At 43.0% G+C, this 23597-nt stretch overlaps 1 protein-coding gene across 1 annotated transcript in view; it reads right to left on the bottom strand.

Moving 5' to 3' along the window:
- Positions 1-23597, bottom strand: part of CSMD2 (CUB and Sushi multiple domains 2) — a 495411-nt gene that overhangs the window by 346464 nt on the left and 125350 nt on the right. The window lies entirely within an intron of this gene.

Genomic DNA, 23597 nt, shown 5'->3' with positions numbered 1-23597 from the left:
CAAACAACTTAGATCTCTTCTAGGAATTAACAGCTGAAAGTATCTAGTTCCTTGAGGAGTACTTAGCTGCTAACTTAGGAGCAAGACAGATGAATAAATTCCTGTGGCAACAGCACTTCCAGGCAGAAATATTCCCAAGCATCATCTAGTCCAACCCCCTGCAATGCAGGAACCTCAACTAGATCATATATGACAGGTGGCCCTGCAACCTCTGCTTAAAAACCTCTCAGGAAGGAGAGTCCACCACCTAGAACAAGCATCCCCAAACCTCGGCCCTCCAGATGTTTCGGACTACAATTCCCACCATCCCTGACCACTGGTCCTGTTAGCTAGGGATCATAGGAGTTGTAGGCCAAAACATCTGGAGGGTCGCAGTTTGGGGATGCCTGACCTAGAAAGTGTGCTGCTCCTGTTAAGAGGGCTAAACTAGGGGGCAGGAGGCCTAGATTCAGATTCCTGCTCAGCCATGAAAATCACTAGATGACCTTCAGCAGGCCACTGTCTCTCAACCTGGCTTACCTCCCAGGATCATTATGAAAATAAAAGTGTACTCTGCCCAGAGCATTTTAGAGGAAACATTGAATCAAAATGTCATAAGTAAATATGCCTATTAAGTCTGAATGTGTGAGGCTATCAGGGCCAGCTCCAGATCTAAAGAAGGTATGGGAGAAGTGTCATCTTGTTGGCCCCTAAGTAGTGGGCCTGGCTGCAGTGATGATGCAGTGGGTGGCTGTGTCTATAAATGTCTCAGAATGCCCCAGGATAAATTTGGTTGCGGCATTGTGAGGAGTTAAAAGGGTGGCTAGATCTAATTGCTTGGCATAGTTCATAGTGATGGGCTAAATAAATTAAGAAATTGGGGGGGGGCAGCCATCCACAATGGGTTCCACCAGGGTGATGTGTCCCTGGCAGTTCCCATGGGTGTCAAGTGCTGACACCAGCCCTGGAAGTTGCTCTGCGGGGCAATTCCCAAGCACCTCATGTATGCTGTTGTGGCTAATTGCACCTCTGCTCAATGACCTTTAATAGCCCAATTGTTTAAATGTGTACCTCAGTCTCTACAGCCACAGCAGGCGCTGCAACTCTCCAGTGGTTTGACTTCACCCCCAAAGGCACACTCCTCCACTATCTGCAGAGGCAGACAGATGCCCACTAGAGTGTCCTGGACCCCTGGCCTACCTGGCAGCAAGTCAGTATGTCAAGCCCCTAGTCATGGGTCAATCCACACATCCAAAGTCCAAACTGAAGCACAGTCCCACAGAGATCCTGGAGCATCCAAGCTGAGGTCCACCAACATGGGCAATTGAGTAGACACAGCCCTGCTGCCCTTCTATACTTTGTATGCTGACTGCAGCATCTGGACTTGATGAGGCAGGTGACCTTCACCTGTTCCAAGCCTACTTCAGCTGGGAAATCATACTCCTCCTCCCAGAGCTAGCGAGCCCCACCTGGCCAGCTACTGAGCTGGGTTATGGGCCCTTGCCTGCCTTAGCCTCCTGGAATGCCCAGCCTACTGCTTCCTATACATTAGCACCCGCCATGTTCATGGAGACGTTCCCCTTTGACTCTGGTGATGGGTCCTGCTGCTCTAGTTCTGTCACCCTATGAGTACTTCCTATACCAACCTCTCCTTCCCCTGCTTGCCCTGGTGTGTCCCAGTCCCAGCTACACCCCTCACTGGGATTCTCTTCCTCCTCCCTGTAGTCCTGCCAGTTCATGAGACAGAGATACCACCAAGAAGGACTGCATTACTTTGGCACCCCATCACATGGGAAATGAGGCAAGAATCCTTCAGTGCTCCCACAAATAGGGGCACCATTTAAAATGAACAAATAGTTTGAGGAGCAGCACAAAATGAGCACTTCATTTTCTGCACTGACACTCCAGTACCCTATTTAATTATATCATTGATGTCATTTTTAAAACAGCAGCAACAAAAATTGAACCTGTTCCCGGCTTCTGAGCCTTCTTCGTTTGAAATTAATGACCGAAACATCACTCCAAGTAAAAATCTATCTTCTTTTTTTTTCTTAAAAAAGGTCACCACTGAACACTCTCTGCTCTTTACTTAATGAACTGTTAAGATAAGACGCAGGTTGAGGCTGTTTGCTTCTTTACACATAATATTTGGAAAACTAGAGTCTCGTTTACAAATTCCGCCTCATTTGCCTCTTTTAGCAAATGTGATATTCACTTCTAGACAACATGCACATCCTGAGGGCTTGGGTGCACATTACAACGTTGTAAAATGCACATCAGTGTAAGCTGGCTATGGGCAGGGCTGGGGCTGCAGACAGATATCTCCTTGCCTAGTAAGTGTATTCCCTACCTGAGAACCTCGGCTTATGCAGGAGTCTGAGACCCAGAAGACAGAAAGTTCTGTTCACTTGACCAGGTCAGAAGACCATGTTCCTCTTATTTACAGCAAGCATAGCCAATCCTGGGATTTTATATTCTCTGCCAATCACAGGTGCTTATACTACTCCAGGGTTCATAGGCCACTTCTGGCTAGCTCATTAGGCTAGGACCCAGCCTTAGGCCATTAGGTTTAGTCCTGTATCCCATGATGGTTCTACTCAATACGTCTTTCCTTTAGGTTAAGCAGGTGGGGAGGATCTGTGGTCCTTGGGGTGTTGTGGTACTCCAACTCCCATCAGTCTCAAGGAATGTGCTTACAGCAGGCACTGACCATTTTTCTTTTGAGAGCCACATTTTTTGAGGGCATCTGCCAGCAGCAAAGCCAGAGAAGAACTGCTCTGGATTAATGAAGTGAAGATGGCTTTCCTTCAGTTTTCACTATGGCCACCTCAGATTAGAACTCCCAGTTACATTGCAGGCCTATTCAGAAGAAGAAGCGACAGTGCTGAGTGACAGGGGAATGGGGATGCCATGGGAAATCTTACAGGAACTTCCACAAAAATCTCCACCCTGGTTCATACTTTTGTTGAGGTGTGTTCAAATGGGGCCCTGTTCAATCCACACTTCATGTGTGCTTGCCATCACACCCACCTTCACAGATCCAGAAACATACCCAGGAAGTGGGCAGGATAAGAGAGAGAAAGCAGTGGGAAAGGATGCCTTATTTGAAGGGTCTTGTTTTACATGAAGGACCATGGCTCAGTGGCAGAGCATCTGCTTTGTATACAGAAGGTCCCAGGTTCAATCCCCAACATCTACAGGGATGACTGGGGGTGTCCCCTATCTGAAACTGCCAGTCAATGTAGACAATACTGAGTTAGATAGATCAAGGGTCTAACTTGGTATAAGGCAGCTTCCTGTGTTCTTGCATGTGCCTTGCTTGGAGCACATGCAAAAATGTAACTCTGCATGCTCTTGTTCTGAGCACATGAAAAGGACCCTTTGTGCATGCCCGCCTTTTCTCCCTTCTTCTTTCCTTCCCTGCTTTCATAATTCCACATGCTCAGTGATGGTGAGCTTTTGGGCCAAGGAACAGTATATTTTCATGTTTTATAATGCAGTGTAAATCACACTAAGAGTTCCTGGGATACAGCAGGATATAAACTTACATACATAAAAATTCCACCACCACAAGTGTCCTCTGAACTAATATTATTGCTTACGTTTGCCTGATTGTCAGAGCTGTCCCTTTTTCAGCTGCTGCTGAGATTCAGGCATAGATATTATTTATTACATCAGATGCCGTGTAGTGTAATAATAACATCAAGTCTATGGATCCAACCAATTTCCAATTCCTCTACAGCCTTTGGAAACAGGTCCCCCTCCATAAAAGCTTTTCTGCTAACAACCAACCAAAGAGTCTCCCTTCCCGTAATTATATGGGAGCCAAGGCAGGCAAAAGACAGAGACAGATACAGCTGCATAAAAGCCCTGTTTATTGGCTCGCAAATAAAAATCCAGTACTCTGCCTGATGCATCAAATTAATGGATGTAGAAAAGAAGAAAACCTTTGGGAGTTGTCAAAAGATTTGCTGAATGTTTTAAAAGCAGGGAGCAAAGGGGTATACGTGCAGTTATTTGCTCAGTGATTTCTCCTAGAACAGTTGGAAGGGGGGAGGAAAAAAGGACCACTTTGGATGTTTAAAAAAAGATGGGGAAAGATGAAAATGCTTACACACCCGCCTTTGTAATGTCTGAATGCCCACAATTGCTGAGAGGGATGAGACCTTGTCAGCATATAACAGCTCTGCTCAGACACCAGGACAGCTTGTTGATTTTCTCCCAGGCCAAGTTCAAGGTGTTATTATTAGCGTATAAAGTCCCCGAGAGCTTGGAATCAGTTTATGTGTAAAGATGCCTTACCCCATCTTTAGCCCACTTCACTGCTTCAATCAAACTGTTATAGGTGCCACATAATATTTGTTCCACACTTGTAAGAAATTGATCTTTTAGTGTGGCAGCACCTACGCTTTGGGACATATTATCTATTTCTCCTCTGCTTGCCCACCCCCCTCCAAATGACAAAAGACCTCATGTTCACATCTGAACAGGGAAGGGAGATGAGAAAGGCAAACAGGAACAAGAAAATCCAGACACTAAAACTTTCTACCAGGATGGCTACTCAGGGTGCCCTCTGAGCTTATGGAGGGGAGCCCTGTTTTTTCACCTCTCCCTCTGCCACAGCAGGTGGAACAGCGGCTGCCAGGTGGAACCCAAACTCCAAGCAGAAGCACCCCAAAGGGCACATATGCCTCGCTATTTTTGATACTACAAGCTTGAAGCTGGTTTCCTTACATAGTTGAGAAAGATGCTTCCTCCCGTGTTTCTCACATAAACAAATCTGGCAAGGACAGCACCATCTCAGATAATTTTCAGGGGGAGAAAACTACCCCCTGCCCATTTACCATCCCGATTAAATGTCTTCCCCATTTTCTCTCCAGATCAATCTACAGTTCTGTCTCCGTCCTCTTCTGCACAGTTTGCACATAGATATCCATTCCTCAGCCTTGCCTATTGCCTTATTTACATGGCTAAAAGAAATACTTTATTGCCTGAATTACTTGTGGCAGCCTTTGACAGCTATATTTTAAACACCATTGTGGCTCCAACCTTGAAGCTTTATCAATGAGTGAAACATCCTTTGCCTTTAGGAAATAAGGTTCCCACGCACCTTCCTCAGTCATCAGCCAATTCACTTTCGATGAGCGGGGGTGGATGGAGCTTCCTCAAATTTCTTTATTTATCCAAAGTACCCTCACAGTTAAGGACTTAGGTCAGGTCAAAATACTGAAACATCAGATTAACTGAAAAGCACCCTTCAATAATAAATAATAATAATTCAAAGGAAAAAACCCAAGGACTTTTGCATACAAGGAAAGGAGTGTCCTACCCTGACCAAAAAGGAAAGGAAAGCCAGGCCGTTTGGAGAACCTAAAATCTGTATGCCAAGAGAGGGAGAGGAGAATCTTTCAACACATTTGCCCTTTAAAAAGTGCAATGTTTTAATAATTATTAAGTTAAAAATAAAAAAAACCGTCTGATTAATACCGAATAGGACAATTTATATAGCAAGTCCCTGTTTTTTCAGCTTTTTTTTTTTTTTTGCTGAACCAAATATAAAATGCAATATGTAATATATATGTATGATAACGAGGCTGCAGAACAGAGGGGGAGGGGAGAGGAAAGACTATCCTATCCCTACTGCTTAGAGACTAGCTGTTTTTAGTCCTCCTTGAGCTGCCACCTAGAAGCAGCCATTCCATCAGATGCCCTGGGTTCCAAGTTGGTTGTTACAAGAACGGTTGCCTGAGCTGACTTGCATCCCTGCCTTCTCCCTCCCTCCCCTTTCCCCCCTTGTGTGTCATGTCTTCAAGACTGTAAGTGGGAACCTTTGTGGCTAAAGCATGGGATAAAGGTGCTCTAAAGGCTAAATCATAAATACTTGGGGGAGGGACATTTGGGCTTGAAGGAAAGCCAGACCTTTGGTCCCACAACAACTGTCACTGTGAGTACACTGGTTCTCCAGGGCCTTAGGAATAGGCAACCTTATGCCCAGACCTTACAGGTTTCCTGAGTAATACTGCAGACACAAATGGATATGCATTTGGAAGCTGAGCATCTTGATATTGAAGGGTAGGATGGACAGAGCCTTCCTTGGCAAGTGATGTTCCTCCACCTGTTGTTGTTTAGTCGTTTAGTCGTGTCCGACTCTTCGTGACCCCATGGACCATAGCACGCCAGGCACTCCTGTCTTGCACTGCCTCCCGCAGTTTGGTCAAACTCATGTTCGTAGCTTCGAGAACACTGTCCAACCATCTTGTCCTCTGTCGTCCCCTTCTCCTAGTGCCCTCAATCTTTCCCAACATCAGGGTCTTTTCCAAGGATTCTTCTCTTCTCATGAGGTGGCCAAAGTATTGGAGCCTCAGCTTCACGATCTGTCCTTCCAGGGAGCACTCAGGGCTGATTTCCTTAAGAATGGATAGGTTTGATCTTCTAGCAGTCCATGGGACTCTCAAGAGTCTCCTCCAGCACCATAATTCAAAAGCATCAATTCTTCGACGATCAGCCTTCTTTATGGTCCAGCTCTCACTTCCATACATCACTACTGGGAAAACCATAGCTTTAACTATACGGACCTTTGTCGGCAAAGTGATGTCTCTGCTTTTTAAGATGCTGTCTAGGTTTGTCATTGCTTTTCTCCCAAGAAGCAGGCGTCTTTTAATTTCGTGACTGCTGTCACCATCTGCAGTGATCAAGGAGCCCAAGAAAGTAAAATCTCTCACTGCCTCCATTTCTTCCCCTTCTATTTGCCAGGAGGTGATGGGACCAGTGGCCATGATCTTGGTTTTTTTGATGTTGAGCTTCAGACCATATTTTGCGCTCTCCTCTTTCACCCTCATTAAAAGGTTCTTTAATTCCTCCTCGCTTTCTGCCATCAAGGTTGTGTCATCTGCATATCTGAGGTTGTTGATATTTTTTCCGGCAATCTTAATTCCGGCTTGGGATTCATCTAGTCCAGCCTTTCGCATGATGAATTCTGCATATAAGTTAAATAAGCAGGGAGACAATATACAACCTTGTCGTACTCCTTTCCCAATTTTGAACCAATCAGTTGTTCCATATCCAGTTCTAACTGTAGCTTCTTGTCCCACATAGAGATTTCTCAGGAGACAGATGAGGTGATCAGGCACTCCCATTTCTTTAAGAACTTGCCATAGTTTGCTGTGGTCGACACAGTCAAAGGCTTTTGCATAGTCAATGAAGCAGAAGTAGACGTTTTTCTGGAACTCTCTAGCTTTCTCCATAATCCAGCGCATGTTTGCTATTTGGTCTCTGGTTCCTCTGCCCTTTCGAAATCCAGCTTGCACTTCTGGGAGTTCTCGGTCCACATACTGCCTAAGCCTGCCTTGTAGAATTTTAAGCATAACCTTGCTAGCGTGTGAAATGAGCGCAATTGTGCGGTAGTTGCAGCATTCTTTGGCACTGCCCTTCTTTGGAATTGGGATGTTCCTCCACCTACTCCTATGCAAAGTGGCTGTGAAAATCTTTAATGGGAGGTGCCTATCACTGAACCCAGAGCCTTCTGCATGCAAACAACATGCATGGCCATTCATCTACGATGACCTCTGCACAAAAAAGCTACCACCTCTAAAAACACTTAAGCCATACTAGCTTTGTCGGCAGATAAATTTGTTTTCCCCAATCTGTGGCCATAATTCTTGACTAAGTAAGGCTGTGGCTGTTTGAGAGCCTTTTATCTCGATCTTCATGTGATGTGTTTCAGTGCCAAAGCAAAGTTTTTAACCTTCAGAATAAGTGTCCAGTGAGCTCTAGAGAAGAGAAAATAAATGGTATCTTTTTTCTTTTCATTTTATCCCCCTTTTATGTCATGATTCATTTCCAGTATGGCCAAGAAAGCTAAAGCTAAATGGAAACTATTTTCTCGCTCTTCTCTATTTCTTTGTTCACTAAAAACAACAACCAGAAAGATACTCCCCCCCCCTCTCTCTGCACCCCCACCCTCAAATGTAATGGTTTTGAATGCGACATCATCCATCTTGTAGATATGGGGAGGGAAGGGGGGTATGTGGGGGGGAACACTTTTTCCAATTTTCCACTTCTGGAATCTGCCAGCACAGGAGAGGAAATTGAAAGTACAAATTGAACAAAATCCTAGGCATGGTTACTTGGAACACAGCCCTACTGCATTTGATGGGGATTACTTGCTAATTGAGATGTCAGAAAATTCCAGCGAAAACAGAAACAGGAGCAGAAATTACCAGTGTTCGCTTATTCGTTTCAGCCCAAATCATCAGTATTCATGGCTGCTTTCCGTTTGCAGATAACATGCAATTGATTACCTTTTCTGCATTTGCATCGTGTTACCTTTGCACTGAAATCAATCGGGTGGAATAAGACAATGCCAACATACATAATGTAATTAGGTAATTTACCAAAGTTATGTAATTTCTCCAGAGCAGACAGCCAAGCGAATAGTGTAACTTTTGGCAGAAGATGAACTGCAATGGAATGGAAACAGTGCTGCATGCAACAAATACTGCAGGAGATGGAAGGCAATGCATTCTTACATCCCTAATGCAAGTATTTAGAACTGCCGCCACAATGATTTCTCACAGAAATAGCATTCCTTCTAGTCTATGACCTTGACCTCCAGGATACCTTTATAACCCAGATGTTTACTCTTCATTAAGAGTAACACACACACACCCAGGCCACCATGTTCTTTACCACGGAGAACCTGAATGCTTGGAGGGGACTGAGGATGTTCCTGCATTCTAGGACCCTGGCAGTTGCCACTACAGCACAGATGTTCCTCCTTAATGGAAGAACACACACAGTGACAGGCATACAGAAACTTCAGGATGTTTAAATGAACTTGAGCAATGTGTTCAGAGGAAGTCCTCCCAGGCAGAACTCGGCATCTATGGGTAGATGCCAGGGTCCCAGCAGCCTGGGATGGTCTACTGTGAATGCCTACCCTGGTCCTGCATTTACTCATGAGCTTTCAGAGGACAGCTTGCTATTTAAAGGTGTCCTCTATTTGTGGGCTGTCCAGTTGAAAGCTGGTTTAAAGGTAAAGAACCATCAAAAGAAAGAAACAGGAGTCACCCAACAATGGCTAGCAGCACCCGCAGCCACACAAGCCACCTGGTGTCTCCGCCACTGGAGTGAGATGTACTGTGTTTCTATTTAAATTACAATAATTGCTACTAAATATGTGTCTATACATATTAATTACCATAAGCATTTTTTTTTGTCCTTTACTGATAAAAATCCTCTTTTTTTGGCAAAAGTAAATTTTCCTGAGAAATTTTGCTCATCAAATTTTTAGGTTTATTTAAAATCTTCAGCTGATTTTCCTGAGAAAGATCACTAAACTTGCTTTTCTCAGTTATATTGCCTGAGCCAGAACCTCCATATTTGCCCCCAAATGGGCTAGCATCATGGCAAGCAAATAGCCACATGGGTCAACAAATATTGCCTTCTAGGATTCTAACTATTGGACATGATCAGAACATTTTACACCTTGATTTGCCAACAGGGGGAAGACAGGGAGACAGAGGTTCAGATCTGAAATTATTTCATCCAAACACTGGGGGCCAGTGTTGATCTACACTGTATATAATATGCCGGAGATTCCTCCTTTGTCCAAGAGGTTTTGTTTGTTGATCATGAAAATACTCAGAAGCTTACAACTTTATGGGAGTCAGAAAACTTTGCAGTCTCACTGACCTTCCATCGCTACTGCTTGGCTAGGAAGAACTAAACATCTTGCCAAGAACATGGCTGGGAGCATTCATCAAATTGAGTGAAGATGTAATTTGCTATGTGGATTTCCCCTATTCCATTTCTCTCTCAAAAGGTAAAAGCTGTGAGATAGCAAGAGGGTAGGGTGAAGGCATCCTGCTGGACCCAAGTTATTTGGATAGCTAGGAAGGAAAATCCACACGACACCCCCTTCCTTAAATTAACTGTTAGATGAACCAACTGTGGAAAGAAACATTGAAAGCAGGTTGTAAAAGCTACCCTTCAAAAATAATTTATAATGGCCTCCCGTGAATAGAAGAGCCTTGCAATGTCATCGGACACTATCCTGATGTTTAATGAAGCTTTTAATGTTTAATAGATTATTGTACAGTATTTTAATATTCTGTTGGAAGCCTCCCAGAGTAGCTGGGGAAACCCAGCCAGATGGGGGGGGGGAGATAAATATATTATTATTATTATTATTATTATTATTATTATTATTATTATTATTATCTGGTGAAGTACCTTGCTTGGTAAGCCCATCTGGGGAGTGTTCCACAGTTGTGGTGCAACCACTGAGAAGGCCCTACTTCATGCGCAACATCGGCACACAGGCTAAGAAGACGGAAGGAAGACTAGAACACAGATAAATTCCTTCCCACCTCCCTATATTTTCTTTGAAAAGATCAATACCTTTTCAACATTATGTGCTACACAGAGATAACTCACCAGTTTTGATCATTTAGACCAGTGTTTCAATATACCTTTTGGTTCCTTTGATTCCCCCCCTCACACACACACTGGTTAAAATGGGAGGCACAGTTACTCTCACATGTGAAATGTTACATAAACATTTTTTGAATCAGCAGCTACCCAAATAATGGGCAGCCATCTTCCATGTGACTACAACATTCTCCAGGTGTACCTCCCAACATTCCTTTACGTGGTTATTCAGAGTTCAATGCTGCAATTGGGCTTTGTGGGAAATGGTGGTGCTTTCAGACACTCCTGAGAAGTGTAAACTGCATTTCAGGCTGACTAAATGAATCCAGGGCCAGCTCTAGGTAGACCCCCGGTGGCACGGTGTGCTAGGGCACCGGGTCGGTAGGCAGGGCATCGTGTGGCAAAGCCGCGCGTAAACCATGCTGCGCCCTGCGAGCGCGGGGGCGCCAGAGCGATCTCCGCCCCTCAGCTCCAGGGCGCGCAACCTACTCGAGACTACCCTGAATGAATCCCTGTGTGATCACCATCCCCAAATAGTGACAGAAAGGGGGAGAGGAACACTGCACAGTGCCTCCCTGCTCAAGAAGACATACAATATGGTGCCTTAGTGTTTTTTCAAGGCACATGATGCAACTTCTCTTGGGACACTCTTCATGGGACTCAATGAGCTGGATGTAAACACGCCCACAGCTAGCATCTCACTTTCTCAGCTTAACAGTCCTAACACTCTGTTGCAGCTGGGGGGGGGGGGCGACCTCTGCAGAGCACTGCAGCCCTGTTGCATCGGTAGACAGGTCACTCATGGCAGCAGCAGTGGAAGCTCAGTGAGGGCAGGGAGATTGGTCCTGGTCCTCATGCCAGCTCCGGGCTGGTGCAGTGATTGAGCCAGGTTCAGGCCTGATGCTGGCAGGTGCCAGGTGCGAGAGTGGCTCAGAACCCAGCAGACCCGCCACCCTCAGAATGCCTAGCTAAGCCAGCCAAAGCAAGCAGGGTGTGCCCAACAATCCAGTGCAAGGTGGGCTTGGATTGCATCTTAAGCCTCCAAAATAATATAAAGCATACTATCTTGGGTTTGAAATGCGCATATACACTTCCATATCATATGCATATGAATTAATCTGCATGTTTTCCAGGTGGGAATTTCATTTATACATTATACATTGTACACTCATACATTATGGGTATGAACCAGCCAAGCACTTTGGAGTCACATTGATTTCAGTGGGGAAATTAAGAACATGCTTATATTCCTCCTGCTGCGGGTGTGGAGTGGAAGCTAAGTCCTTGACTTTGGCTGCACCACTTCCAGCATTACACTATTGCAACCCGCCCCAAAACATGGTCTCAGGTAAGCCTCATTTGCCTGAGTGGGGTATATCCAGGAGGCAATCCTCACAAGGTTATTATTGTGGAATCTCAGACAGCATTTGATCAGACTATAATAGAAAACATGACCTTTTTGACATTTCCAGTCCATGAACCAAAACCTTACAGCAGGGAGCCTGCAAGCACCAAAGAAAAAGTGTGTGTTTGTGCAGAAGGGTGTGTGTGTGTGTGTTGTGGGTTCTCTCTTAGCAGCTCAGAGGCTCATTAATAAGGTCCACCAGAAATGCTGAGCTCATAGTTCAAGTCAGCTTATGCTACAATGCAAAAAGGTCACATAAATTTCCCCTGAATGGGCCGCCAGACCATTGCATAGTTGTAATGATTATGGCGTTTTCTCACGGAGTCTGGGAGATTGATGACATAATATGCAGTCATAAACGATCATCAAATAGGAGAGTAAGAAGTTCAAGAAGAAATCCTATTATGCTGTACTGCAAACAAAGCTGAAATGGCATAACTGTGCCATAAAAACATGCCTAAGGGCTCTGCATCTCAGAGTTATTCACGGGGGCCTTCACTCCAAAGGTGGTCAGAGGAGTGGGGTGGGGTGGAGAGCAAGAGGAGGGGGCAGTCTTCAGGCTCCATGTTGTTAGGAAGTCTTGAGGCTTCAAGTGGGAACTGCTTGGCCTGAGACTCAGGTGTAGCCTACTGAGCTACCTGAAACAATCCATGTTCAAAGTCTCTTCACACAGAGACAGACAAGAGATGTACCACATTAGCTGCATAATTCAAGGCTCTGGATCTTACCTAAATGGCCTTTGACCACAGACTTACAGGACCATCATATTAACTTGTCCATTATTTAAGATGTGCAGTGAAAACCCTTTTCCGTCAGAAGTTTGATGGCTACTGTGGAGACTGTACATCCCTTAGCCAGTTCAGCAGACACCTTCAGGCATCACTCTAGGACTGTCCTATCCTCCTAAGCATTGTTTCAATTTTTATTGGCATCATGCTTTTATGCATAGCTGCCAAGTCTCCCGCTGAAAAATGCGGGATCAGCAGTGACATGGCACCGGATGTCGCTTCTATGCATGTCTGGACATGCGTAGAAGCAACTTCCAGTGCCGGCGCTGCCCGATTTCCAGTGCCCAGACATGGGCAGAGCGGCACCCGAAATGGAGCCTCCCTGGCAGGTAGGAAATCCAGGGGATTTCCGGGATTTTTTTTCTATTCGGGATAACAGCGGGAAACGAATTAAAATATGGGGGGTTTCCCATGAAAAGCGGGAGGCTTGGCAGCTCTGCTTTTATGCCACCCTCGAGTTGTTGGTTTCATCACATGCTGGTTTTCTAGAGTGCATGGATAGATGGAAGGGCCATAGGTCAGTGGTAAAGCACCTCCATTGCATGAATAAAGTTTCAGGTTCAATGTCCAACATTTCCAACTAGGAGATCCCTGCTTGAAACCCTACAGTCCCTGCCAGTTAGTGCTGATAACACTGTGCTACATGGACCAATGGTCTGACTTGGTAGACGGCAGTTTCCCACACTGTTCATATGGATGGATATATGTTGTTTTGCAGTTTTATTTCAAAGCACCTTATAGGTTCTATAAACAGAATGGTAGGGTAGAAATCAATTAAATAAACCGATAAATATGCTTCTAGCCCCAATCTTAGGTTTCAGAGATGAAAAAGATATCATAGCTCCCTTCAGCTGAACTCAGAAGTCCCTGGTAAGGAGGACTGATCCAACATGACTCTTACTATGTTCTACTCCCGCTGTCAAAGGCAGTGTGCCTCTGAACGTCTGTTGCTGGGAATCACACATGTTTCACTTAAGTTCTAGTTTGGGGTTTCCCACAGGCATCTGGCTGGCCACTGTGAAGAATAGGATGCTGAACGATGGGCCACAGCCTGCTCCAGGAAGGCCTTTCTTGTGTTCTTAAAGGAGGGAGACATGTGCAAAGTAAATCAACTCAGCTGGCACTCGTTTCCCCAATAAATACGCATTGTTGTACCCTACTCAGTTTCAAGAGGAGCTCCCAAGGGCCCTTCAGTAGTGTTCCACAGCCAAGGACATCGCTGGCATTCCAAAGAAGAAGAAGAAAGCCACATGGAATTGTTGCAAAAAGAGAGGAGGGGGTAGAAATGAGGAAGGTGGAGAAAAAAAAATAGAAAGGCTATTTCATAAACATTGTCATGGAAACAGAACATCTTCTCCACTTAAGGGCCTTTAAAAGAGAATTGTACGTATAAGGGTGGGAAGAAAGAGGCTGCAGCTGAACCTGGAATAGAACGGAGCTGTTTAACTCTTCTCTAACCTTTCCACCCCCCACTTTTCTTCTTCAGCCTTGATTGCACTAATGCAAATTCTTATAGCACTTTTGACATCTCTTGCTCAGCCCTGCTTCATAAAGCATTTTATATTCCATACCCTGCCCCAGAAATAGGCAAAAACCGATTCCTGGGTCTTGGAGCATTATCTAATGATGCTCATTGGTGGGAAAAAATTCCCAAACTCCTAAACCCTGTGACATCCCCATCACATGTGAAGATATCATTTAATAGAAGATGGTGGACTCTCCTTCATTCGCGGTTTCAAAACAGAGGTTGGATGACCATCTGTAGGGGATTCTTTAGCTGTGACTCAAGCACTGCAGAGGGTTGGACTACATGACTCTTGGGGCCCCTTCCAACCTTACAATTCTATGCTTCTATGTCCTCACTTACTCGACTTTTAGCTCCCGATGTTGTCCTAGGAGAGTTGCTTGGTCATTTTGCTTGCTTTTTCTGCACATTTCCCAGCTCTACATAGCCATTTTGGAGGTGCACCAACCATAATAGTACACTGTATTCCAAATGTAGTCACACCATATATTTGTAAAGCAACATTATAATGCCATTATGCAAAACTATGCCCCCCCCCCGTGACCCACTGTAGGCACACAACTTTCCAGTTAGTCTGTTTCCAGTGGCCATGGCACTTGCACATATTTTTAAACATCATTCCACTCCACTGATGCATTAATCTGCCTTTTTTAAAGGATCCCTTTCAAGATGTACTTTTAAATATGAGCTGTCTCTCTCTCAAAAAAGATGTATTTTTGGACCATAGCACACCAGGCACTCCTGTCTTGCACTGCCTCCCGCAGTTTGGTCAAACTCATGTTCATAGCTTCGAGAACACTGTCCAACCATCTCGTCCTCTGTCGTCCCCTTCTCCTAGTGCCCTCAATCTTTCCCAACATCAGGGTCTTTTCCAGGGAGTCTTCTCTTCTCATGAGGTGGCCAAAGTATTGGAGCCTCAGCTTCACGATCTGTCCTTCCAGGGAGCACTCAGGGCTGATTTCCTTAAGAATTGATAGGTTTGATCTTCTAGCAGTCCATGGGACTCTCAAGAGTCTCCTCCAGCACCATAATTCAAAAGCATTTTATTTTATAAAAGCATTTTATGTATTTTAGATGTACAGTAAATTTTGATATACTTAAATTCCACTATATTATAACATATCTTCAAACTGGTGGACAGTGAAATTCCAATGCACATATTAATGCAAAGAGTTCTGAGCAGACCATTCATTTCACGCTGAAATTTTCAAAAATCAGATTATTCTGATTATAAAATAATAATAATAATAATAATAATAATAATAATAATAATTTATTAATAATAACCCACCCAGATATTCCTAGTTGCACACAGACAAGGTACAAAAGAACGGACCAGGGACATACTCATACTTCTAAATAAACTGCCTAAGCTTCTCTCTCGGAAAAAGCATATAGTCTTAAATCAACAAGTCAGCAGTAGGCTGTATGCTAGAAAAGGAATCTGGAAGATTAGCTGAACCACAATAGCCCAAAATGCGAACCTAATGATGCTTGCTATGCACTTCTGCTTTCTATCTATCATCCTCCTGTTCCATTTTGATGGACATTTCTCCAGGGCAAGAGCTATAGCCCAAGGCCACCTTCTGTTGTCACTGCCGCAATATATCTCCCCATGATGTTTTAGAAACATCATCCACTTAAACGTGGGAGAGTTGCTCAGATGCTCTTCCTGTGCAGTGGTAGAATCACAGTGGTTTGTGACTAAGGCTGTTTTATATGAGCTGGCTATGGACAGATCGAGGGCTTATCCACATTTCCCTCTTGCCCCACACTTTCCAGGCACAGGTCCAAGCTTTAAAGCTCTGACCAAGTGCTCTTTTTTGCACCCCAGAGCTTTCCTTGTGAAAACCCACAGGCATTGGAGTTTTCCATGTATCACCATTTCCTTTGATTCAGAGTGGGTTTTCTCAGGGAAAGCTGTGGAGCAAAAAAAAAAAAAAAAAGGTGCTTGGACACAGAGCTTTAAAGCATGGACCATGCACAGAGGAAAGTTAAGTGTGTTAAGCCCTGAGTTAACAACAAGATCTGAGATTCTGAGATTCAAACTGAAGTTTTACTCAAGGTTCATTAGGATCTGTTCATATTCCAAGGCTAGTACAACTTGTAAATAACCTATGAAACTCACAGCGCAATATTTGAAAAGAAACATAAGGAGAAATGGCTATTCACCAAGTTCACCATGATTGCAGACATCAACTTTTGTGTCAAAACGGAGCACTTAACAGATGACTAAATATTCAATTTGCCACAGAGACAGAAAGATATTTACCAAACCCAACAAAGTCAGCAGAAGGAGAAATGTCCAATACAAAAATCAATCCATGGTGCCCATTTAATTTTCCAATATATGTGTTTCTGAGATGCAATTAATTCTTCCTTTGTAACTCAAACAATTGGACAGTGGAACCTACCGCTGTAGGATATCGTATTCAGCACTAGCATAAATATTTTCAAGAAAGGAAGACACACACAGAAATAGCTCCTAGCTAGGGATGTTGCCAACTTTGCACCAGGAAAATTTCTTGTGTTTACAGTTTAAATGCTTTTTATCATCAGAAGCATTTAAACAAGGAGAAAGAAAGACAAGGAGAAACAAAACAAATCTGATTTAAGGCTCAATTACTTGCAAAATGCCATCAAACATATTATTTTACTGCCCTTGAATGGTCCAATTGACTCCACAGTGTTTCACATGACTGGGCCCCAAAACTGAATGATGGCTTCCCTTTATGGGACTCCTAATTCCAGTTCCAGTGGTTGCACCTTTTTGCGCTGTCAACTCACACACACACAGTTCCTTCTTTGCTCCTGCATTGCTACCAAAGAAAGCATCGCCATTTTGTTGCCTCCTGAGCACCATTACAAATGCCCTGGGGATGGGAGGACATGGAGAATTGACCTTAAAGGCAAAGCCATTAACTAAAATAACTTGCAAACCTATGTTCAAAAGGTCACTATGGTGAGATGCGCTGCATTTCTGTTTCAATTACAGTACTTATTTCTAAAACTGTGTTTATCTTTGTGGAAACAAGTCCTCCTTCGGCATTTTTGTGTGTGGTGCCTTTTGTTCTTATTTGGCAATGCACAAACCACTACTTTAGGAATCCTTAATGGAATGGGGGTGAGTTTCATTAAGAGCTACCCTACTTCTTCTCATAAGTCAAGCACCAAGATAGCTAGCCCACGCAAAGCTAACGGCACATATAAGAATGCAGTCAAATCAAAAACTTAGACAAGTATAGCAGTTTTGAAGAATATATGCACAAACACTGTTCAAAGAAGAACATGCTGATATGCCTAGATTAAAGGAATGGGGGGGGAAATAATAATAAGTTAGACTATACAAAGTTTAAAATATAAAACCTAAAAGATTGCAATGTTGGGTACTGAATTCAAAACATGTGTAAATGGTACCATAGTTTGTCTTTGTGTATTTATGTATTTTCTTTATTTGTTTTTGTATTCTTTTTTATGCACTATAATAAAAAACAAACAAACAAACAACATAGCTAGCCCACAAAGATGGGTGCAAACTAAACAAATCCAACCACATTGATGGTGTGGAATTTAAAAAAAACAAAAACAATGCAAAAACCAGCACTTTCAATCAATAAGAATCAGCAACTTAGTGGTGGCGAATCTTAGTCAATCATGTTGTACATGAGAAAATGGAAATTAGGGTTCGTGATGAGATTGTGCAGATTTATATATCTGAGGACCTACAAATATATGCATTTGTGCACCCATCAGTGTGCGTTTTATTTTTATCCAATTAATCTTTGTCAGCGCTAAAATAAAAGGAAAATGCATTTGCTGTTCCCCAAGGCATAACAAAACAAAACATGAAGATCTTTTGTGTTAAGGAAAGGATGGAGCTGTTTATACAACAATGACAAGAAGATGAAATTACTGTGAAAATACCCCTTCCCCGTTTTTAATAAAGATTTTCTTTATCTCGTCTGATTTCTGAGCCTGAGGACAATATTATTCTGAATTGAGTGTATGGATTCTTTGACCTTCTTTCCCCATCTTATTAAAATTTCAGCTGGTTTAATAGAAAGGGGAGGGGGCACATGGGTGTCACAATTCCACTGAAGCAAAGATTACAGAATTTGACTTCATGAGAATCTGTTTTCTTTCATTTCTAAAAAATAATAAGTTTCTAGCCTTCATGGTTGGAAAGCCACACTGAAAGCATGTGAACATCACTTGGGGTGGACAGATCAGCCTCTCTCCAGACACACACCCCAGTCATAAATCCATCCCATCCTGTTTTATGTGGATTTTAAGGGAGATAGTGCTATCTGAACACTTGATGGAACACCAATGCGTAGTCAAAGATATTTCAAAACACGACAGATTCAATGGGGCTTGTTCCCTTTCTCAGCTACATAATTTGGCATGGAACTAAAACTTTCCCACCAATGTTGCGTGCTACATTATGGAACAGATAAGTCCAAAAACCTTGAGCAACTTGGTTCATTTCTTAAACTTTAAACAGCACTATATCTGTATTTTGCTCAGCATACGCTTTGTTGAACGTTGACTGATACTACTCGAGTCTTGCTTGTTTTCTTGTTCTTTTGAAAATCAATAAAAATATGTACAAAAAAATACTGGTAACGATCAGTGAAATCACAAGTAACAGCAGATAAACGGCCTCAAGGTTACTTGTGCAAGGATAATGATGGCCAGATCCCCTCTGTCCAGAAGGTGTCACACCTGTCTCACCAACTTAATCTGGTAAAAAAAAATGCTCCTAACTGCAGCAGCAGGAGGTGTATCATGCCCTTAGTAGGCAGCCATATGTAGGATGAGGACAAAAAAAATTATGCACATCTAGCTTTCTGTGGACATATATTTTTCACACAACTGTCCATTACTGCAAAGGTCATGGCATTAATTTACAAAACCATGGACAACGTGGGTACAGGGTACCTCAGGGACTGCCTGAACTTGATCACTGAGATCATTTGCAGGAATATCGTTAGTCATTCCCTACGTTGGCAAGGTTCATTTGACAACAAGAAGAAACTGAGGGTCATCACCCCAAGCCTCTGGAATACTATTGCAATAGAGATTCAGCATGCACCTTCTGTTTTGACTTTTAAACGGCTGCTGAAAACCTTTTTATTCCATCAAGCTTTTTCTGACAGCACATCTTTCCACAATAGTGATCAGATTTTTGATTTTACTGTTTTCAAGGGTTTGACGATTTTGTGTACAATTGTTCTAAACTATGCTGTTTCTTTAAATAAATAGAGGCATATAAATATGTTTTATAAATGAATGAATGAATGAAGCCACCATTCAAGAAAAAAAATCCACTTACCCAAATCCCCACAGCTGTGTGGTCTTTAACAAAGTTACCCCTAATGTTAAAAGCAGCCACTGTAAACAAGGCAACTTTCTGTATTATATATGCATACACGTGGATCACTTCCATTGAAGGGAAAAAGCCACGAAAAAGCGACAATAGAATATCAAATAAAAATATATAACATTCTGCTTGGAGGGCAGGCTGCTGAAACTGCCTTGGTGATGTGGGACTAATTGCACACAATGTTGAATTCTGGTCTGCCCACTTACAAAACCTTCTCATAACCTTTCACATAACAAGCCTGGGAAGAAGGTTGTATGTATTCCCATTTCAACAACAGCAACAGAGATGGCTCAGAGTACATCTTATTTCTCCAACATGGAACAAAAGCTGTTGAAGAATCATGGTGTAAGATACAATGCGGAAGATAAAATAGGAGTACAAAATTCAGATAGTTCACAGGGGGGAAATGCTAACCCAACCCCTTCCCCCTTCTTCCCCACCCAGTGAGCAAACAAATCTCAGGATCCATCATGCAAATTTGCTAACAAGAGGTGTCCAAAGGCACAGTGAACAGACAGAAACATTTGTATAATTGGTTAAAATGTGAAAAATCAATTAAAAAGAATTGCAAAGAAAGAGGACAGGGACAACTTCCCAAAATATATACCGGTAGTAGATAATATTGATGATAATGTTAATAATGATTTGTTCAAGCTGAAAGGAGTGTAGATTCAGACAAAACAAATTCAAGTTCAGCTTCATGTTCAACCATGAAGCTCTCTGGTAGGTCTGGGACAAACACCTACCGCTGAGTCTCAAATTATGGAACAAAACATATTTATATAAACATCATGTCAAAAGTGGCAGTGCATTTGGAGAATGGATAATACAAAAACGCTGACCACCACAGCAAACAGTGCTTATTATTACTGTAAGCATTTCCTGCTTATTATCTTACCTCAAATGCTTCATTTGGTATACAAAATACTGGATGAAGCCCATGCTCAGTTTCTTACTTAGTCATCAAGACATCCCCAAACTGCGGCCCTCCAGATGTTTTGGCCTACAACTCCCATGATCCCTAGCTAACAAGACCAGTGGTCAGGGATGATGGGAATTGTAGTCCAAAACATCTGGAGGGGCAAAGTTTGGGGATGCCTGCTCTAAATGGTCCAGGTGTTGTCACTTTCACACAGAGACACACAGAGAGCGAAGCTTCCCCCAAAATACTTGCCAGCTAATAGCCTTCTCATCTTCCGCAGTGTGGCAGTGGCCATCTTTGTTTAGGGAACAGCTCTATCCTGGAAAGTCAAATCAGGCACTGAACAATCTTGGCCCAGTCACTGTCTCACAGTCTAAACTACCTCACGGAGTTGTTGTGCAACAGTAAACTGAGTAGATGAAAAACCATGTACATCACCCTGAGCTCTTTGTGGTATGTACAGAACCAAAAATTAACAAATAAAAATTAATTAAGAGTTTCAAACACACAGTGGTGTATCCAACATTAGAAAGTTTTGATCTGTTTTTAGCCTATTGTTATTTTAACTTCTCTAAAGTCTTGAATTGTTATTAATTATTATTGATCATTTTGTTGTTTTACCTTTTTTGTAAATTGCTTTAAGGGTTTGATTGTTTCACAATGTACAGTGCATAATTTTTATGAAATAAATGAGTAAAACTGGTCCTACTCAGAGTAGGCACATTAAACATAATGGATGTGACTAGCCTAGGCCCAGTTATTTTAAAAGGCAGGACCCAACTGGATACAACCCAGAAAAACAACATCCAAATTCAACTCTGCGCCACATTGACTGTGATCCAGCTCTCAGAATGTGAAAGGGGGGGAGGGAGCTGTGTGAGTGCTTTCATGTTGGTGGGCATGGGAAGAAGCTGTCGGAAAAGGTTCCTTCCCCTCCTACCTTCTTTTGTGTGAGAAATTGCAAGATGTTTTCAAAACATATACACACACTTACGGTCTCAGGTTCAAACCTTAAAAGCATTAATTATCTTTTCTTAAAGGTAATTTCATCCCTCCAGTGCCAGAAACACAATAAATAACATAACAATGTAGGACCAGAAAAAGCAGAGAAAAGAACAGTCTTCTCCAGCTGCAGAAGCAAAGACTTACGGGGAAGTGGTGTGTGAAGCTGCTGCTTTTTTCATGTGCATATGCCTATAACCATTCTATAAAGGAAAGAGATCCAGGACATATTTAATTGCAAATTCTAAGCTACTGGGCCTCACTGCCTTGTCTAGGCATGCCACAAACTCACAGTTCCAGGGGGTTGGAGTATATGACTCTTTGGGCGCCTTCCAAGTCTGCAATTCTATGTTTCTGTGGTTCTAATTGTGCTAGCTGATGTACCCAAGAAGCACATTGGCCACTAAGTACTAGAAGGGAGCATTTTCCACAATTATTATTAATACATTTACATCCCAGGAGCTCAAGGCGGTGTACATTGCTTCCCCACTCCCCATTTTATCCTCACAACAATCCCATGAATTGAGCTAGCCTTTATGGATGATGACTGTCCCAAGGTCATCTAGTGAGCTTCATGCTTGAGTGGGAACTTGAACCCTAGTCAAAGACTCTTTTTCACCACACATGCTCTGTTGGTGACATCCTCCCACAACATCTGCCACAGAAAGCACCGTGCTGAGAAGATCTGGGAGCACGCTCTAGGGTATGGGTTGGCAAGATAAATACTGGTAGTATGCTGGACTAAAGGGGTTGATCCAGCATGGCATTTGTGTACTTAAGCAAGGGGAGGCCTATTGTCAGGATGCAAAGAACACAGATTTATTATTCCTGTCCAAAGCTCTTAGGAGATGCTGACCACAAACTCCACATTTAAACTCATCAGTGGATCATACAAGTAATATGTTTAATAAAATATATAAGAAGTAGACCATAAAGCATCCTGTTAGATCAGACCAAAAGTCCATTTAGACTGGCATTCTGTACTCGCAGAGGCCAACTGAGACATTCATTTCAGGTTGTATCCCTAGTTTATGCAGTTTGTTGCTGAGACTCACTGGGCGTTACTTTACATGATCTAGAACAGGGATGTCCAACAGGTCGATCTGGATCAACTGGTTGATCCCCAGGAGGCTGCAGTCAATTGCTGTTGATCACGGGCTCCTTTTTCTTTGCTTTTGTCTAAGAGCACCCGGCCCCGGCCCCTCTCCCCTCCCTGCATTTTATCCTGTTCCGTGGAACGAAGAACGGAGTTTTTGCAGCAATACTTTGCTGAGTGAGTAATCTCCTTGCCCCTGAAAGTTAGGCGGTCCCCCCACTGATTTTTTTTTACCCTCCACCCCTCTCTAAAAAAGCTCACCAACTTTGACCTGAAGCTGAATAAAACGGGGGTAGAGCACCTCCAGTTTATAACTCTGCGAGTAGTTTGCAGTCTCCTGGAAGTTGGCCACCCCTGATCTAGAATAACACAACATAGAGCTATCTCAACTTTCTTGCATTTATAAATGGCAGATCTGCCACTGAAAGGATAATGGCCATGGCTCAATCGTAGATCACATGCCCTGCACACAAAAAGTCCCAGACCCAATCCCTGTCATCTCCAGGTAGGACTGACTGCCCATATGTCACCAAATCAAGTTCAAGGGCCTCGTATCAATTTGCAAGGCCCCTTAACAACTTGAGTCCAGGATACCTTAAGGACTGCCCGATTCCTTGTATCTCTGTCTGATTACTGAGGTATTTGGGCGAGTCGCCGTTAGTGGTCGCCTATGCCTCAGATGCATGACTTGTATCTACCAGGAGATACATTCAGTATTATAGTCCCAATTCTGTGAAACTTCCTCCTGGCTGAGATCAGACAAGCCCTCTCTCTGTTGAATTTCAGTATCTTGACAAAGACCTATCTATTTTAGCAGACATTTTAAGGAAGTTTTCTACTTTCCTTATGAATTCCAACTGTTTTTACCTACTGTATGCTTTCTGTAATCTTTTTGTACACTGGGTAGAAATGTCAATGGTTAACTAGATGATTTTTTTTTAAAAAAAACGATTTCTGATTCCATAACTGAAAAACCCTTGTAAAGCTTTCAAGGAGCCCCAGAGTCCTCTAGAACACAGTTCAAAACAACAACAACACTGAGCTATGTGACACTCTGGCTTCC

Source organism: Zootoca vivipara, chromosome 6 (assembly GCF_963506605.1).
Source record: "Zootoca vivipara chromosome 6, rZooViv1.1, whole genome shotgun sequence".
NCBI lineage: Eukaryota > Metazoa > Chordata > Lepidosauria > Squamata > Lacertidae > Zootoca > Zootoca vivipara.
This window is presented reverse-complemented; position numbering and strand designations above follow the sequence as displayed.